The 19743-nt window shown below is 44.8% G+C and overlaps 1 protein-coding gene across 2 annotated transcripts in view; it reads left to right on the forward strand.

Annotated features, from left to right (window-relative positions):
- Positions 1-19743, forward strand: part of LOC146830503 (1-phosphatidylinositol 4,5-bisphosphate phosphodiesterase gamma-1-like) — a 695332-nt gene that overhangs the window by 4782 nt on the left and 670807 nt on the right. The window lies entirely within an intron of this gene.

Raw genomic sequence — 19743 nt, forward strand, 5'->3', positions numbered from 1 at the left:
TGTTAAGAAGAGGAGAAAACATATTTCCCTCTGTCCCCCTAGACCCCTAGGTATCCCACTGGGACTGCCCCCTGCATAGTGCTCTGTTGAAAGCCAGGTGGCTCAGGTGTTAGGAATGCCAAAACACACATACAAACATCCATGTCCTTGTGCCCAAGTTATTGAGTGTGATGGAAAAGGATGCAAGTGCGGATCTTAAGTGATTTTCTCTGATCAGATCTGTTTATTTATCTGAGCTGCAGCTAGTTCCGTCATCTCACAGCATGGGGAACACCTGAAACTGGGTGAAATCTGCAGTGTCCGACCTGACACCACATAACTGCGGTGTCTGGTCCAGGGTGTGAGAGAGGCCTCACTGTCACAGAGACAACCTTCCTTGACAGACAAGCAGCCCATCAAGCCTGTGAGACTGCCCAGGTGACAGTCTGTGCTGTGCACCGGCGCCTCCTGCAAGACCCTCTGTGGCTGAAGCCCCCTTCACAAAACTTTTTACACAACTAAGCACAGCAAAAGGTGCTGTCCGCGGCCTCAAGAGCCGATCTTGATTCAGAGAAACAGGATCTGCTGGCACTCTCGCCCACAAATGGAATGTGTGTACCTCGACATTCCCCGAGGTTTCACGATAAAGGTGTGAACATGGGCGTTCGACAGTGTGAGCTTTCACGCACCTGTCCATCATACTCAGTTGTATCACCCACACTCGGCTCCAAAAACAGCTGCAATAAGTGTGAACATGAGGTGTGAAAACCACAAGTGGCTTAAACATCAGCTGGATATACAAGATCCGTTTGAGAAAACCCCAAATGCCCCCATTTTTTCTTGTAGTGCAAGGGAAGAGATGTCTCTACCTGCTACAATATTTGTTTCTGGTGGACAAAAACGGTAAGGTGCATTTGCACTCGAATTCTTAAAACTTAAATTGATGCAATACACCTACACGCGTCTTTCAAACCCTGCATTGATTGGTTCACTGTCCCGCACTATCCGCATCTCTTAGGCCTGGTTCATATGGGTACAAGTTAGGGGCTCATCTGTACATTGGGTAACGAGAACTTGTGTATGTGATTCTCGATTATTGAAATACGGTGCTGATTGGCTGGTGCATTCCTTCTGTAAACTGAATAAAAATTTGTTTATCAAAAAAAAAAAGTTAGGGGCTCAGATACCTGCACTGATAACAGAGGCTTCACGACAGACACCCTTGTGGTTCCTACTTGTGGTGTTCACTCATACTGAGTTACTGACATTGCCCTAGGCTCCATACTTTATCTCCATATGGGACCTCCAGGTGCGTAATTAATGCACATATAAGAGGCGCTCATTCGCACAGGTATTTTGAGGCACATAAAGCCGTACTCCTGTAGTAATCTGTTACATAGTCTTACAAACCCTTGTAACTTGGCCCCCAAAAATCTAAAATAGGAATAAAAAAAAGGATATTTAGGGAATATTCATACAGAGTTAGCATAAATACAAAAGACTGTGTTCTCTCTGCACTTTCACTAGTAGAGAGTTGGATGTTTCGGGCCAATGAATGAATGAATGAATGAATGAAAGAGAATGTAAAGTAGTACTCCTGTAGTAAGTACTACTTCCTGTACTCGTAATTTCTTTTGTGAATCGGCCATAAATCCTCTACTGTACCTTTGTGAACTGTACAAAATTGTACGTGCACTATGTATGTCGTTTCTGGGAGTAAAGCTCACTCACACGTGGAAAACGCTTTGTCTGTCCAGTTGTATCAATCCACAGTTCCTCTGCATGGGGGGAGGGTGGGTTGGTTCAACCAATGTTACTAAAGAAATGGGTGGGAAGTAGGCATAGCCAGAGGATGGGCCCAGCCTGGGATTGTATCTAGGAAGTACATTTCTGATTTAAATACAGCACTTAAATAGTGATAGATTTTATTAATTTGACTTTGATGTCTTCAGCCCTAGACTTCTCCCCAGTTGACTGTTTACAAAAGTTGATGAAGTGGAGTGATTCTGATCAGCATTTTGAATTTATGTCTTAAATCTGCCAACAGTCGTGATTTAAGCAGAAGACTTCCAATTGCCAACTATGATCTTATTTTAGCTTTCTCCTTCCCAAATTGTCCCCCACTCCAAATCAAGTGAATAGATTCATTTTATTTCTTCGACTTAGGTGCTCCCAAATGTTGGTGTGCATTATTTCATAAAAGTGAGAAGATCTATCTCAGGTTTGAGGCAAACTGCGTATATAGGGTTGCAGCGGCTGTGTTGTTGGCATGAATGTGGCTGTTCTTCAGCTGGTAATCAAACCTTTCATTGGCAGTGACCGCTATGAAGAACACTTAGCTACATTTCAGCTTGCCTCTGTGAGTCTGGTAACTAGGAGAACATGCCAGTAATCGAACAGAGCGTGCGATACTAAGAACTACCCAAGAATCTGCTGCAAAACCAGAGTACAATTAATAATGGCTGAGACCTATGTAGACTACCCACGAACTCTATAGAGGACTCACCAAGAAAGTAAATGCGACTGCTAACTACCCGCGTACTAGTAAGAACTCCATCTTTGATTTCAGTAGGTGGCGTTAAAATGTGCATCCTTTTCACCCCACCGTCATGTTATCTCTTGGCGATTCACTGGTGATGTATAAGCTGATAAGTTTTTGGAGAAAATAAACACCACTATAGATACTAGCACGCTGACATCTTACCTTAGTTTTAGGATCATTTCAAAGCAGTATTTTCAAAGGTGTCAGTTCAAGGATACTACACAATTCTACAAAAACACCCTGAATGAAAGCTGTGGGAAAGGGAGGCACAGGAGACCCTCTCGCTCACCGTCTGATCCTACGCCCACGCTCCGACCCCTGTTCTGTGGTCGGTCTCACCATCTCCCTAGTTACTGATTCCAGGGTCTGCACAACATTGATAGGGTCTCCTTTTCATCTGTGCTGAACTTGAGTCCAGTATGTTCTGTATTCTACATTTGGGCGAGCTCTTAAGTCAATGAGGGCCGGTTGTATGATAGAGGCACGCATGGCTAAACCACACTTGCCTCTGCAATGCTGTCCGAACCATGAATGCGTTTGAACAATACATTCCTTTACCCTGCACGCCTTTACCACGAAATTTTGTGGTAAAGGTATATGTGTGGTAAAGTTCACATCTGAGCCCTCCCCCCTGAACCATAAAAACTACCCGATCCCCCTGAGCCCTAAAAACTAGCCCGTCCCCCTGAAACCTAAATACTAACCCGACCCCCGAGCCATTAAAACTACCCAACCACTCAAGTCCTAGAAACTACCTTGCCCCCCCTGAGTCCTAAAAAGTTTCCTGACCCCCCACCTGAGCTCTAAAAACTTACCGAGCCTTGAAAACTAACCCGACCCTGAGCTCTAAACACTACCCTGCCCCCTGAGACCTAAAAACGAACCCAACCCCCCTGAGCATTAAAGCTCCGCACCACCCCGCCCAACCCTAAAAAATACTACAACCCCCCCATAGGCCTCAAAACTACACTGCGCCTCCTTAGCCCTAAAAACTATCCCTCGCCCTCCTCCCCGAGCCTAAAAACTTCCCCGACACCCCAGCCCTAAAAACTACCCCTTCCCTTAAAAACTACCCCCAAAATCCAGCCCCAGCCCACCTTACCTCACCTCATCCTTTCCCGAGCCTTCCTGTTCCTGCACCCGCCCATTCAAGCATCTAGACCGCGCATATGCCTTATCCAGGCATATGCTTGGTTAAGGCGAGCGAGGTTAAGGCAAGCGGGAAATGGCATGCCTGGCTCAGCCCACGGCGTAAAGGCCGTTTCCCGTCAGGGCCTGCATGTAGGTGTCATCGGCCATCTCTGAGTGGAGCTTGATGGAATGAGTCACTGCCCTTCATCACCATGAACATTAATGTTCAGTGGTGGCTTTGCACCACTAAAGGTGGCACCTATAGACTTTATTAAAAAACAGGGTGGATCGCACGCCCTGTCACACATGCATCCAGCACTGACTTGAATCTTTTATAAACCCAAGGTCCAAATAAAACCTTATTGAAAAGGTCAGTTGTCCCCAAAATAAAATGTAAGCTTTGAAAAATTAACCCATAAAGAAAGAAGTTTGTAGTTTTATAAACATTGTTCAACAGACTATGTCATCACCCTGAGGAGGCGGGCCCTGCTCCTTGCCTAAGCTGCCCCTCTTTTAAGGAGAGGCTTCTCCTACATCGCAGCCAAGACCTGGAACGGACTCCCAGCAAACATCAGATGCTCCCTGAACCTGCACACCTTCAGGAAGAACCTCAAGACCTGGCTTTTCGACTGAACTGGAGCTGCGCTCCCTCCCCCCCCCCCCCACCCCCCCAGCGCCTTGAGACCCTCACGGGTGAGTAGCGCGCTTTATAAAATCCCTGATTGATTGATTGATTGAGGCGGGGTTGTTTGCAGGAGGCGGGGCCTCTGAAGAGGCTCAGGATGCTGGGAGAAAACCACTGGTGGTTACCATGCACTGTCAATCCAAGGATAATTAAAGGGAAGTAGAACAAGCATTTGCAATGCAATAGGTCTCGCATTATTAAAGTTTGAGCTATTGGTGTTGCATTGTTTAGCAATGCCAATAGATCAAACTTTAATAATGCAAGACCTATTGCATTGCAAATGCTTGATCTCATTGTTATGAGCGCATGGTTACGTTTAGTGTTCATACTCACAAGCTTTGCGACTGTTAGGGGATGGAATAATTGCTAACTACAGTGTCATTGGGACTGTAAAGTGTAATACCGCGAAAACAATCAAATGCTTTTAAAACCGACGCTTTACTTTTAATGTTAAAAGTAAAGTGCGGGTGCCGCTATTATAGCACAAGTAAAGAAATAGATGTTTTTTCCTATTTCTTTACTTTTGGTATCATCGCGGCACCAGCGCTTTACTTATAACATTAAAAGTAAAGCGCGGTTGCCGCGATTATACCAAAAGAAAAGAAATAGAAAAAAAAATCTGTTTCTTTACTTTTGGTATAATCGCGGCACCCGCGCTTTACTTTTAATGTTAAAAGTAAAGCGCGGATGCCGCGATTAAGTGATCGCGATTGTCAACAACTAGTGGTGCACGCGCACCACAGAGGAGGGAGGGGGAGCGCGGCAGCGACAGCAAGGCGAACGTTCGCTGCTGCGCGTGCTGGCCACTGTCGGGAATGGGTGTTTCAAAGGCGGGACATTGTCCCGCCTTTGCCCAATCGCGTGCCTTTTTTTGTAAAAAAAAGCACGCGAAAGCCAATGCCTGACGGCGAAAGCTGATCACATGCACTAGTGTGTGGTCAGCTTTCAAAACCCTATACTAAAGGGTTCTCGCTGCGCAAGCAGTGGTGCGCACTGCAACGCAGGCGCGAGCCCTGGGCAAATCCCTTCATCCCCCCATGCCTAACAAAAGTGAATGTGCCCTGGTGTAATGTGGCTGGTGCTCATATAAAGCGCCCCAGTAACTTCAGGTCGAGTTTGCGCTATGTAAAACTGCACAAAAAAAGCTTGCTGCCACCCTGGATAAGAACCTGTGTAACCAAACCCCACCATAAAAACACCTGCGAGAAAAAGCGGTGGCAACAGCACCGCATAAAAAAGATTGTAAAAAATGGATATAGGGTGAGGTGTGTTCCTTCTCTTACCGAAGTGCTTCTATGTAATGCACCGGGCAATATGGGACAGCCGGTGGGTGGATGTTTCCTGTTTCCTCCGTTCTCGTCTCATTTGATGGTTCATAATGTTTATTATTGTTGATCAGTTGTTTTAATCATTGTATTCGTGTTTGTCTTTATGTACTTTTCCACACTCAAACCTAATGTTACAACCAGTATTTTCCTATTGTTATTTTGTATGAAAGTATAGAGTTTCTGCTCTTTATTGTAGGGTTTTGTATCACGCTGCATGGTGCCTTTTGATATCAGAGCAGTTGCAGGCAGGAGGAAAAGATAGCTTGTTGGGAAGGGAAGTTAACGTGTAATCTGGTGGGCTGGGGACCCTGCCCAGTTTTCTTTATCACAACCCGTCTTCCTAGACGATCTCAGGTAAAGGGGAGCCTAAGAAGGAAACTGTAAGAAGTGTCCTTCACAACTATATTAAGTAATCAAGAAACAGATCTATTAGATGCAGTTTTGTCAAACACACTTAAAGACATGTTGTGTTTTCTTTAATCTCTGTAGCGCCTCGCTGCAGGTATGAGTGAGTGTATGAGGGTTTCCAGGTTAGGAGCTGCGACCGAAGGTCAGCGACTGCAGTGCAGAGTAGCTGACACTGCCCAGAAATGTCCAAAAGGCCTGCTTCATGGGGCATCCCTACGCAAGACTGGTGATCAACCAAACATGGCAGCACCACAACCATAAATCAACCAGGAAGATATTGTAATCGTTTTAACTCGACCCTCATGTCTAAGCACCAAATCTGAGCAGGCTGGCTGCTGAGGGGAGATAGGGGTGTGCTTAATCAGGATACAGGAGTACTTGGACAGAGGGGGTGCAATACCTGCTGAGGCAGGCAATATACCAGGGGTGTGCAGGTATTCATCCTTCCCTTGCTGCACAGCCTGGGAGACATGATGACAGTGTGAGGAGCTTTGTCAACAGACCTATCTATGCTATTTATTCACGGTTTTATAAATCAATACAGACAGGGGAACCAGTGTTTTCTGGCTGTGTTTAAATGGAAGAATCAGCAAAAATGGAAAAGGAGGATCCGGGCAAACATATATCTAAAATAATTATTAGGTGGATTTTGAACCACAGACACTAAAATGCAACCTAACTTTGTACTTCCCCACGGCTCCAACATATTCCTCTTAAGGTTGAGCACTTTTGGTTCCCTGAATGGACCCAGAGGTTGTTTGAACATCACCAAGGAAGGCCTTATTGCAACAATGCGGGCCCTGCAAGTCTTTGTCCTCCTGGGAACTTTATCCTGCTGCAGAATGTCCACTAGAAATCTGTGCTTCAGGATCTGCACTGTTCTTGTGTGGAAGTGTCCCCCCCTCACAGCCTTTGAAAGGGGGGAGCCGGAGCATTGCACCTTCTTATCCCTGCGACCATATTTTAGAAATTTGTGTTTTTGTATATCAGTATGTTTACTCGCGCTAGGTAGTGCCCAAGTAGAAATAAAGTAAAGCGTGAATAAGTAGATAAAAAGAAATGCAAATACATAATTGCAAATTTCTGAGAATCGTAATTAGGCCTGCTCTTAAAAATGCTTTTACAAACATTCACAAAGGCGAAGGCGTCCCTTAGAGACCCCCTTCCCATTTGCAAATGGGTTATCACCTACTTGAAGTAGGTGGCAATATGCAAATGTTTTGCAACCGCATTGACGTTCACAAAACATTCATACATACCGTTAGGATTCGGCATTTGGAAGGTACGCCCTAAACACTCTCCTTCCAAATAGCTAACCCATTTTGCGATTCTGTAACAGGTTACTGAATCGCAAAATTAGGGTTTGATACATGGCAGGAGCATTTTTTGCGTTCGCAAACAGGCTGATTCTGAGACTCATCCCGTTTGCGAATCCCAAAACTCTTGATGCATGTGGCCCTTTGTGTGGCAGGCTTCCTTATCTTATGTCTATTGGTATTTTAGTAGGGCTACTCATATTGATCGGGCCAAGCCAAGGAGAGCAGAGGCACCTTTACCATCAAACATGGGATTACACACCATCCTTGCTGGTTGCTCATGCATGGCAGATATTGACTGCACATCATAGTTCTGTCATCAGCAGAGGAAACACAAATATATAGGAACACTCAAGAATGACATCCAGCGAGAAAGGTGGTGGCATGGGATGGGGCCAACATTCTGGTAACCTTTTCACCACACTCTCTAATACTTCATATCTCAATACTTGAAAAATACTACATACCTCAGTACTTCATATCTCAGTACTTCACATGTACTGCATACCTCAGTACTTCATATCTCAGTACTTCACATGTACTGCATACCTCAGTACTTCATATCTCAATACTTCAAATGTACTACTTACCTCAGCACTTCCTATCTCAATACTTCACATGTACTACATACCTCAGTACTTCATATCTCAATACTTCACATGTACTACATACCTCAGTACTTCATATCTCAATACTTCAAATGTACTACATACCTCAGTACTTCATATCTCAATACTTCACATGTACTACATACCTCAGTACTTCATATCTCAATACGTCACATGTACTACATACCTCAGTACTTATATCTCAGTACTTCAAATGTACTACATACCTCAGTACTTCATATCTCAGTACTTCACATGTACTACATACCTCAGTACTTCATATCTCAGTACTTCACATGTACTGCATACCTCAGTACTTCATATCTCAGTACTTCACATGTACTACATACCTCAGTACTTCATAGCTCAATACTTCACATGTACTACATACCTCAGTACTTCATATCTCAATACTTCAAATGTACTACATACCTCAGTACTTCCTATCTCAATACTTCACATGTACTACATACCTCAGTACTTCATATCTCAATACTTCAAATGTACTACATACCTCAGTACTTCCTATCTCAATACTTCACATGTACTACATACCTCAGTACTTCATATCTCAATACTTCACATGTACTACACACCTCAGTACTTCATATCTCAATACTTCAAATGTACTACATACCTCAGTACTTCCTATCTCAATACTTCACATGTACTACATACCTCAGTACTTCATATCTCAATACTTCAAATGTACTACATACCTCAGCACTTCCTATCTCAATACTTCACATGTAATACATACCTCAGTACTTCATATCTCAATACTTCACATGTACTACATACCTCAGTACTTCATAGCTCAATACTTCAAATGTACTACATACCTCAGTACTTCATATCTCAATACTTCACATGTACTACATACCTCAGTACTTCATATCTCAATACTTCACATGTACTACATACCTCAGTACTTATATCTCAGTACTTCAAATGTACTACATACCTCAGTACTTCATATCTCAATACTTCACATGTACTACATACCTCAGTACTTAATATTTCAGTACTTCACATGTACTACATACCTCAGTACTTCATATCTCAGTACTTCAAATGTACTACATACCTCAGTACTTCATATCTCAGTACTTCACATGTACTACATGCCTCAGTACTTCATATCTCAGTACTTCAAATGTACTACATACCTCAGTACTTCATATCTCAACACTTCACATGTACTACATACCTCAGTACTTCATATCTCAGTACTTCAAATGTACTACATACCTCAGTACTTCATATCTCAATGCTTCAAATGTACTACATACCTCAGTACTTCATATCTCAGTACTTCACATGTACTACATACCACAGTACTTCATATCTCAGTACTTCAAATGTACTACATACCTCAGTACTTCACATGTACTACATACCTCAGTACTTCATATCTCAGTACTTCACATGTACTACATACCTCAGTACTTCATACCTCAGTACTTCAAATGTACTACATACCTCAGTACTTCATATCTCAATACTTCAAATGTACTACATACCTCAGTACTTCATATCTCAATACTTCACATGTCCTACATACCTCAGTACTTCATATTTTAATACTTCACATGTTCTACATACCTCACTACTTCATATCTCAGTACTTCACATGTACTACATACCTCAGTACTTCATATCTCAGTACTTCAAATGTACTACATACCTCAATACTTCATATCTCAATACTTCAAATGTACTACATACCTCAGTACTTCATATCTCTGTACTTCACATGTACTACATACCTCAGTACTTCATACCTCAATACTTCAAATGTACTACATACCTCAGTACTTCATACTTCAGTTCTTCAAATGTGTTTATTCTAAATTTATTTATTTCTAACGTCTTACTTCTAAATAAAAGAGAAATATTTAAAACTGAAACAAAATTATCTAAGTGCATAGACATTGGTGGTTCTAGCTTCCTGCCAGATATTCATCATTTCACTTTTATACACACCACACTGAGCATACTCTAGAGTCACCTATGGTCCAATTTCTGTGTACCCTATAAGCCCTTAAAGAGAGATTTTCCTGCAGAGAGCTGGATGCGGGGGACAGAGGAGGGTAGTAATAGGCAAGCATGGGAAAAAAAGCAGTGGTGGCTGGTGACATTTGAAAGTGGTGAGGTGTAAAAGTTCAGGCTGTGTGCCCTTTAGCGAGCAAGCCCGACTGGCATACGCGGGGGTAATTGTGCCTTTTCAAGCAAATTTGAAAAAGCAAGAAGGTTACTCAAGCAATTGTGAAATTGTAGTTCTGACATCAATAAAGAGATTTCATATGATAATGACATAGGTATGTTATTTTTCAGTATAACAAGATAACTTGAGTTTGAGATAATAAATGCAGCAAGTACCTCACAGATTTCTTTATTTATTGATATAGCTTTATAAATGAAATCTACTGAGGGGATACACGTTATTGGGATTTGTCTGACTGGACACAGTGAGACAGAAAGCAATAAACATGAAAAGGCAGTATGGCGCCCTACAAAGCACTATACGTCACATTCAGGGGATGAAGAAATAGGATCATGTCACCCCCATCCTGCTGGAACTCCCTCAGGTCCCCTTGCTGGTCCACTTCAGCATCAAACCCTCCTTCACACACATTTTCACAGAATCACAATTGGAACTAGAATAAGTGCCTATTGCTCTGTTCAGCACAGAGGCCAAGGATTGGATGACCAAATATTCTGAACTCCTTTTTGACCCGCTGACAGGCACTGTGAGTCATTCGCACTGCGTCAGCCTTTGCTCCAGAGCTCTCAATGGTGGCCCGTTATAAAGGCCTGGAGGCATGTATTTCCATCAATCTGAAGTTTCATTCTTAGACTTACTTGTCAGGGTTGAGGATGGTCAGCTGTATACAACTTTATATAGCGAGCCCACTGGAAGAAATACCCTCCTGGCATATGATAGTTACCACCCACATGCTCTGAGGTACTCGCTACATTATAGTTAATTTTTCAGGTTCAGACACAGTTGCAAACACAACACAGATTTTTTTTTTTACAAAGTTGAGATTCATATCCATACATTATTACACCGTGACTACCCCAGACGCTAGTCAGACGCTCAGTTCGAAGTATGCACTGTACAAGACAAAAGAGATGGCATAGCAAGTCGACATCTGCAACTCACAATTTCTGGCCGCAGAAACACCATGTTTTTTTAATCGGCTAAACACAACCTTCCTATATACGTGTACTGACATGCATTGAGGGAGCTGGGACGGAACATATTATTTGCCCTTAATGTTGCTAACAGGCGGTGCATTATGCTGGTGCACAGTGGACACACATGTTTGAGACTTTTGGGGTGTTATGGCCATCTGAGTCAGAGAAATGTTGTGCAAAGTTAAGCCCCTAAGCACGTGCATCCAAGCAAGGCAAAGATCACATGTCACTTGTTGTTCCTGGAAACAATCCTTATTGTATCCAGCTGTGCGGTCTTTACGTGTCAGCACAGTGGCGGCTTGTGTGATCTTGTAGAATTCCATAAGGCAGTTTAGCACACACGTTTTGCAAATGGTCGGTGCCTTTGGGCAGTTATAGAGAAAGCGTTCTACCCAAAATCCTTCTTCTGTATCCTCTGCCCCTAAGCAGTATGCGCATGGCATCCAAACAACGCAAACTCGTAAAGGTCGCATGCAGGGCTGGCTTTAGCGCTGGTAGCGCCCGGTGCGACAATCACTTTTGGCGCCCCCACGTCCCATGACCGCCTCCTCGGATTCTCTCCCTACCACCTGCAAAAGTGACCCTCATCTCTCCTATCATAAGATATTGCTAAACACAGCGCCCCCTCCAAAGTAGGGTGACCAACCGTCCGTAAATTTCACGGACAGTCCGTAATTTCGTCCGTCTGTCCGTTGTCCGTGAAGGATTCTTTAAAGGACGCCATTTGTCCCTAATTTTAACCGGGCACCGGTCGCACCACCCTAAAGCCAGCACAGCTTCCAGTTCCACCCACCTCCCTGCTTGACTCCGATGCTGTTGAGGTCGGGTGTAACAGACTCCGATGCAGTACCAAAGCTCAGATACCCAGCAGCATTGGAGAGGCACAGCGGAATGGCAACCCTCTCACCTTCAGCCCTTGATGAGCTGTTAAGAGGTGATTGAAGGTGACTGAGAGGGAGGGGCTGCAGCTTCAGGCACAGGGGCATCTATTCAGATGCAAACAGCCCTGAATGCGTCATGTCTCTGCAATTTAGAGGGGCCTTACCCATTCCCTTTCTGCTCAGGGCCCCAAAAATCATAGAACCGGCCCTGATTACACCTAGGCAGCACGTGGTTCTCTTCACAGAGCTTAATTACGGTTACTAAATTGTAAGCAAACCTCGGTTCTTCAAACATGCAGTCTATAATGTAATAATATAAAGAAATGGCACAATCGGACCCACACTGATTAACAAAGTATGGAGGACAATCAGTTAAATCAGTTCTCTTGGAGTATCTCCTTTAAGTACTGTACATCACAGTGGGGGATGGCAAAACTAACATTTCAGAAAGAGAGCCTGTCCTCTCCTTGTCTAGTCCAGGAGGGGGTGAGGAACCCTACCCCACCCTGGAAGAGACCAAGATGATACTAGAATACTGCATGCCCACCCCTGTGCCCACCCTGGTGGATCCTGTTCCCCTCCTGTGATGGCTCTTGCCCCCCACCCCCAGTGATGGCTCCTGTCCCCCCCATGTGGTGGCTCCTGTCCCCCCCCCCTCCTGTGATGGCTCCTGTCCCCCCCTGTGGTGGATCCTGTCTCCGCCCTGGGTGGCTTCTGTCCCAGTCCTGGAATGGCTCCTGCAGCGAGGGTGAAGTTTTTGATGGGCCTCTTCTCAAAAAGGCTCAGCTCAAAATTAATATGAAAAGGTGAGCGAGTGAGTAAGTGAAAGGATGGGTGGATAGCTGGATGAATTAGTGAAAGGGTCAATGGATGAATGAAAGATTGAATAGATGGATATGAGAGGATGGATGGATTGATGAGTGAGTGGAAGGATGGATGAGAGAAAAGGTAAATAGCTGGATGTATGGGTCGAAGGGTAGCTGGATGGGTAAAAGGGTGGATGGATGACTGAAAGGGTGGATGGGTGGAAGGATGAGTGACTGGGTGGATGGATGAGTAAGTGAAAGGATGGCTGGATGGGTGAAAGGGTAAATGGCTGGATGGATGAGTGGATGGATGGGTAGAAGAGTGGATGGATGAGTGTACAGATGGATAGGGTAAAAGGGTGGATGGATGGATGATGGATGGATGAGTGAAAGGATGGATGAAGGGATTGGTGAGTGAAATGATAGATGGAAGGATACATGATGGATGGGTTTGCAAATGGTGGAATATGTTTGGATATGGCTGGACTTACTTATATACTATTGCGCAACCTCCTCTGATGTGTCTGTAAAACGTACCTATTGTCCTGAAGTTTTGTCCTGAATTTTGACCTCTTGTCCTGAATTTGTGTCCTGAATTTTGACCCTTTGTCCTTAATTTTTACACTCACCGTCCTGAATTTGCACCAATGCCAGTTGGTCACCCTACTCCAAAGGTCAGCGTGCGGCCGCACCAGTCGCACTGCCCTAAAGCCGGTCCTGGTCGCATGTCACTTGTTACTGGACACAATCATCACTGTACCCAGCTGTGCAGGATTAAACCTATATCTCCTGTAGAGATAAAACAGATAAAGTTAAAAATCCTCCTTTTCTCATTGTGTGCTTGTGGTGATGAATAATGTGGTGGGGTGGGTACATTTATTTTAGTTAACGGAGTTTTTATATAGCACGTACTTGACCCGAAAGTATCGGGTATCAGAACGCTTTACATGAGCACCAGTTGCATTACACGAGGACACATTCATTTTTGTTAGGCACGGCGAGATTAAGTGATTTGCCCAGAATCACAGGATGTTGCGCGCCCCTGTCGAGACTCGAACCCAGTTCCCCAGATTTTAGGTCGACTGCCCTAGCCGTTAGGAGACCATGGCATGGCCCTAGAGAAAGCTTGTAAAATCACCCACTTGACCACTTGTTTGGTGGTAAAATAGAACAACAATCCTAGTTTAGTCGACCCTCAGTCCTCTGAGTTTCAGGAGCCACTGCACCTGCTGCACCATTAGCAGCTGTGCCCCTGCATAGATATACAAATACAGTAAAAACTTCGGAAACGTAAAGACTGAAAAACAATGAACAATATAAGGCTATATTAATGAGTGACCCATAACAGGTTACAGGGTGTAAGCAGTCACATTACAGGTATAAAACATTTACTGCCTTCATCATTTTACTGCCAGCATGCCATGAAGTATAATTTAATTGTTTTCTTGGCCCTTTGGCCTTCCCCTCTCAGGTGAGCCAGTTTCCTGGGCACTCTCCTTTCTTGACCTCACAATATAAAAATCCTTATTTATTGTGTTTTTCTGCTTTTTCAATCGTTCGTATGGTTGGCTCTCGCCTTCCTGGCCCTATGTGCTCTGGGCCCTCGGGTGCCGCTCCAAGGTGAGCCTAATTCTCTGGCACTCTGCTTCATCACTTGACCCCTCTATGTGTACAACCCCATTAATTTAGCCTTGTTCGTTTTTTCGTGTGATCTTCACAGGGAGTAAGAGACCTCAATTAAGTAAATATATTAATATACCTTATTTTCTGTTTTTCTCTCTAACTACCTTCATTTTATTTTCAATTCTGTATTACCTATTGTTTTTGCCCTTCTTTGGGCTCCTCCATCTTCTCGAGCCCTGATGATGATCCCGATTCTCACAGAGATCGAAACGTCATCGACTTTGAACACAATCCCTATGTACTTTGTATTGTATCAACGGGCTGTGCGATTCTTGTTCTATTGATACACACACTGATCACGATTAATCGCGCGTGTGTATCACTTGTGAGAGAGCACAGAGCGCTTTCTTGCACTAACCACCCGCGATGTCGCTATTTTAATGCTTATTTCATTTTTTGTACTTAAGGTAGAATACCATTTGGATATCAGTTTATGGATTGATTGTTTATTAGGGATCACTGTCTTCCAGAATACAATATATTTTTCTCAAACATAATGGAATGGAATTTGTCCCTATGCTCTTCGGGCTGTTATACATCTTGCTGTCTACTTGGTCATGACAAAATGAAACTTTACAATTGCTGCAATGTTTGATACACAGCTATCTATTTCATGCCCACTTCTAAATGCCTACAGTTAGCCATGTTACCATGATTTATCCACTGGCAGTAAACGCATATAAATTGGCCAGGTTAGTGACTTTTAAACTCAAAGTATACCTTCTTGATATAGCACAAAATAACTCAAAATTGAAAGTTCACATGTACATATCAAACTTAATATTCTGACTTTTAAAACTTGGATTAGAATCTCTGCAATTTTAATTCATGTCATTTTAGAGTGTCAAGTTTCTCAGAGTCAAGTTCTTGGAGATGCAAGTTTATTTGTAAAACTATATTTGGACGAGACATGTGTAATGGTTTGTGTGGATCTTTCCAGCATCTTCCAAGCATGCTCACAATTCAGTTGTTAGAGTATATTCTGTGGTCATCTTTCACATATAAATCAAAGGTAGGACTGCAGCACTTTGCACAGGAAATCAGTTGGCTGGTTATTAGTTAACCCAGGTCCATTCCATGGCCGAGACTGCTGCTCCTTCATTTTTTGTGTGGAATTCTTAATTTTGAATCCATCATAGACCCATCCTGTCAAACAATACACCTCACTGTTTCAAAGGAAAGAAAATACCATCAGAAAACCATTGAACCAGGTGGTACTCAGTCTGTGTCTGTGCATGTCAACCTGAAAAGGTAACAGGGACAGCGAACTGCAAGCCGCTAAGGGCGTGTGTTAATGGCCAGCATGGTCAGATTATAAAGGTTCTGAGGCCTTACCCAACCGCTGACCCAACCCTCGCAGACCCATATATACTTGGGTGGCTCCTCCGTAATGGCGGAGGAGCGACGCCCCACTCATCAGAGTCAGTAACAGAAAAATAAAATGATAATGAAAGAATATCAGTTTATTTTTCGGTGACTGGCTCTAACATCCATGCAGGGCGGTGCTGGGCCATGACAGGCAGGTCGTTGGCACTTAGAAGTGCGCATGTATGTTTGGCCGGCAGGGGTGTAATGCAGGCCCCGCATCCTCCGCGGTGCGGGGGGCCACCAGCTGCAGGGGGCTCCCTCAACAGAGTACTCAGGTCTGAGCACTCCTGATAAAATCTGGAGCGGGGGCCCTCGTGTGCATTGCAGGGGGCCCCTTAAACTTTAGTTACGCTACTGTTGGCCGGCCAATCATACATGCGCACTTCTATTTCTCCAACCCAGCTGTGCTCACAGCCAGGTTGGAGAAAAGTCGCAGGCTACACAGCAGTGTCTGAGCAGCAGAGCAGGCCGTGCAGACCAATCCTGGCACTGCTCTCCCAGCAGAAGAGCAGCGCCAGGATTGGCTGAGCAGCCCCGCCTTCCCATAGACTGCTGGGAGAGCTCTGAGGCGGCCGTCGGAGGCTGCGGCAAAAGGTAAGTTAAAAACAATTATTATATTCTCCCCCACGCTCACCCACCCACCCCGCCCGTCCGCCCGCCCCCACCCTCCCACCTTCCTGTTGTGGCAGCCACCCCTACCTGAATATCCTTCAGATTGTGCCTCAAGAATATACCCTATATGTACTACACCCTCCTGCGCCCCTCCTTTTGATATAATGTCTATTGGGGCAAGCACTAGATCAAAAACTCCAGTGCCAGAAAAGTACGGTTATATGGGGACTCGTTTTTGGAAGCCTAGTAAACATCGCTTTATTTCTATTATACTCTTATTGCTTTGATCTCCTTCCAGGATTTTGGAGATTGGTCAGCAGGCATGCGCACTCCAGGGGCGTAACTTGATTACTACGATGGGGGGGGGGGTGAGTTTCAGATTTCCCAGCAATCTCTCTGGCATGTCCTTTTAAAAAATATTATATTAGAAGCAGAACATGAGGGGGCATTAAGAGGCAGTGGAAAGGTAAAGGAGTGTGGATTGTTAGAGGTACTTGAAACACAATATTTTGCAAACTAATCAACATTTTTAAGGGCTTTCAAGACAGAGACGAGAGTGTATGTGTGTGTGTTTGTTTTTGTCAGTGTGAGCATGTAAAAATCCCTGGTGAAATCCAAAAGACACTTCACAATTCTATTCTATTCTATTCTATAGTTTTGGTAGAGCGCAAACAGCTGCCCCAGCAATGAGGCGTCCCGGCGCTAAGAACCAAGATCCTGGCCTGAGCGGAAAAGGGATGAAAAGGGACATTACGGGAGAGGGAATAGATAAGTTTTTACTGCTTTCTGGAACGCTGGTAGGCTTTCTATGGTGCGGATGTGTTGCGGCAGCTCATTCCAAAGTTTGGCTCCAAGAAACCTGAAGGAGCGGCCGCCCATGCGGCAAAGTTTTATGCGCGGGACGCATAGAAGGTTTTGGTTAGAAGATCTTAGGTTCCGTGACGGCGCATAGGGAGTGAGAAGTGGTCGTAGCAGAGGGGGGGTATCGAGTTTGAGGATTTTGATGGTCATGATGAGGGTCTTGAATTTGATTCTGGAATCAACGGGTAGCCAGTGTAGTTTTTTGATGGTAGCTCTGGCTGAGCACCTGCGGGGGAGGCCGACCAGAGTTCTAGCCGCAGAGTTTTGCACGCGTTGGAGTCGTGCTACCTCACTTTTGTTGGCACCAAGAAGGAGTACATTGGCGTAGTCAAGACGCGAGAGGATGGTGGCTTGAATAATAAGTTGGCGAGTTTTGGCGTCGAAAAAGCCTAGTATGTGGCTGAGGCTCCTCAGCAGGCCAATACAGGTGCCAGCAACTTTTTTGGTGTGGGCCTGAAAGTTGAGTGAGGCATCCATCCAAACGCCTAGATTTTTCACTAGGGATTTGGGAGAGGGGATGGTGCCTAGGGAGGACGGCCACCAGTGCTCATTCCAGAGGCTGGTGTTTTTGCCAAGGAGTAGCACCTCTGTTTTACCAGCGTTGAGTTGTAGACAGTTCATTGTCATCCATTGGGCAACCACGGAGAGGCCGTTTTTGAAGCTAGAGGAAGAGTTAGAAGGACCTTCTGAAAGAGCGATGGCCAGCTGTGTGTCGTCGGCATATGACACTAATGTCAGGCCCCACTCTTTGGCCACTGCCGCCAGAGGCTGGACATAGAGATTAAAAAGGGATGGGCTCAACGCAGAGCCCTGCGGGACTCCCTGTGCAATGGGATGGGGTTTGGATAAGAAGGGAGGGGCAGAGACTCGAAAGGATCTGTTTTCGAGAAATGATCGGAACCAATCCAAAGCATGGCCAGATACTCCAAAAGTCTCCAAACGATTGAGAAGGATGTCATGGGATATCGTGTCAAAGGCCGCGCTGAGGTCCAGAAGAATCAGCGCAGCACTTTGACCGGCGTCTAAAATCGTTCAGAGGTGCTCTGTGGTGGCCAGGAGAGCAGACTCAGTACTATGGCCTGGTCTGAACCCGTTTTGAGATGGGTCCAGAATGATGTTTTTGACCATGTGCTGGGATAGAGTACTGTTCACATGCGCTTCAGCGAGTTTAGACAGCCATGGGAGCAGGGAGATCGGTCGAAAATTCTCCGGTTTTGATGGGTCTAGGGTGGGTTTCTTGATGATGGGTGAAACCCACGCTTGCTTCCAGGCAGATGGTACACACGCTGAAGTGAAGGAGAGGTTCAGATTAGAGGTAAGTGCCAGTATGAAGAAGTTGAGTGACTCTAAGAATTGAGCCGGGCGCATGGGGTCAGCCGGGGAACCAGATTTGACTTTTTTGCATAGTTTGATGAGGTTATCACTGGAGATTTCCGGGATGTAAGTCAGGGTAGAGTAGTTGGGGGGAGGAGAAGGGCTGCTGGTAGGGCTAGGGGAGTGCTGAGGAAAAGAAGTATAGATTTTCTGTACCTTGTCGACAAAGAACCTAGCAAGATCTTCGCATTGTTGCGCGGAGGAGATATTAGGGAGGGGAGATTTGCTGCTCTGAAGTTCTTGCACGAGTTTAAAGACTTCTTTAGCAGGGGTGGGACTAGATTTGATTTTGTCAGCATAGAAAGCAGTCCGCGCAGCACGGATGGCTTTGTGGTACGTCTTTTGTAGAAGTAGGTAGTTTGATTTTTCTTCCATGTTATATTCCCTTCGCCAAAGGCGTTCCGCCCTTTTGCAATCTTTGCGTAAGGTTTTGAGGGTATCGTTGTACCAGGGGTTGGATGGAGAGTTACGTCCTTTTGACCATTTTGCTGGAATGAGGATATCTAGCCCTCCCGTGATCCACTCATGAAACGCACTGTAGTTGGCGTTGATGTCCGAATTGGTGTCATGGTGGAATTCCCCTAGGGTGGTGTGGAGGTCATTGCGAGACAATTTGTGCCATGGTCTTTTTAGACGACGGGTCGAGGCGGTATTGTGCCTGCTTTTATTGACCAGAATGGCCAATTTAATGAGGAAGTGATCAGTCCATACCATCGGTAAGGGTGACTCTGAAGTAAGTTTTTCCAAGTTTGAGAAAACTGGGTCTAGGATGTGGCCAGCTAGGTGCGTTGGAGTGGAAATAACAGAATAAAGTTGCAGTGCGGAGAGATCCGCGAAGAGGTTTTTGATCGTAACGTCGTTTAGCATGTCAAAGTGAAGATTGAGATCTCCTAGAATCGTAAAGTTTGAATTTTTTGTGATTAAAGAGGTTGTTGTCTCAAGGAGAGCCTCAATAAA

The sequence above is a fragment of the Triturus cristatus genome, chromosome 5_1 (genome assembly GCF_964204655.1).
Source record: "Triturus cristatus chromosome 5_1, aTriCri1.1, whole genome shotgun sequence".
Classification (NCBI taxonomy): domain Eukaryota; kingdom Metazoa; phylum Chordata; class Amphibia; order Caudata; family Salamandridae; genus Triturus; species Triturus cristatus.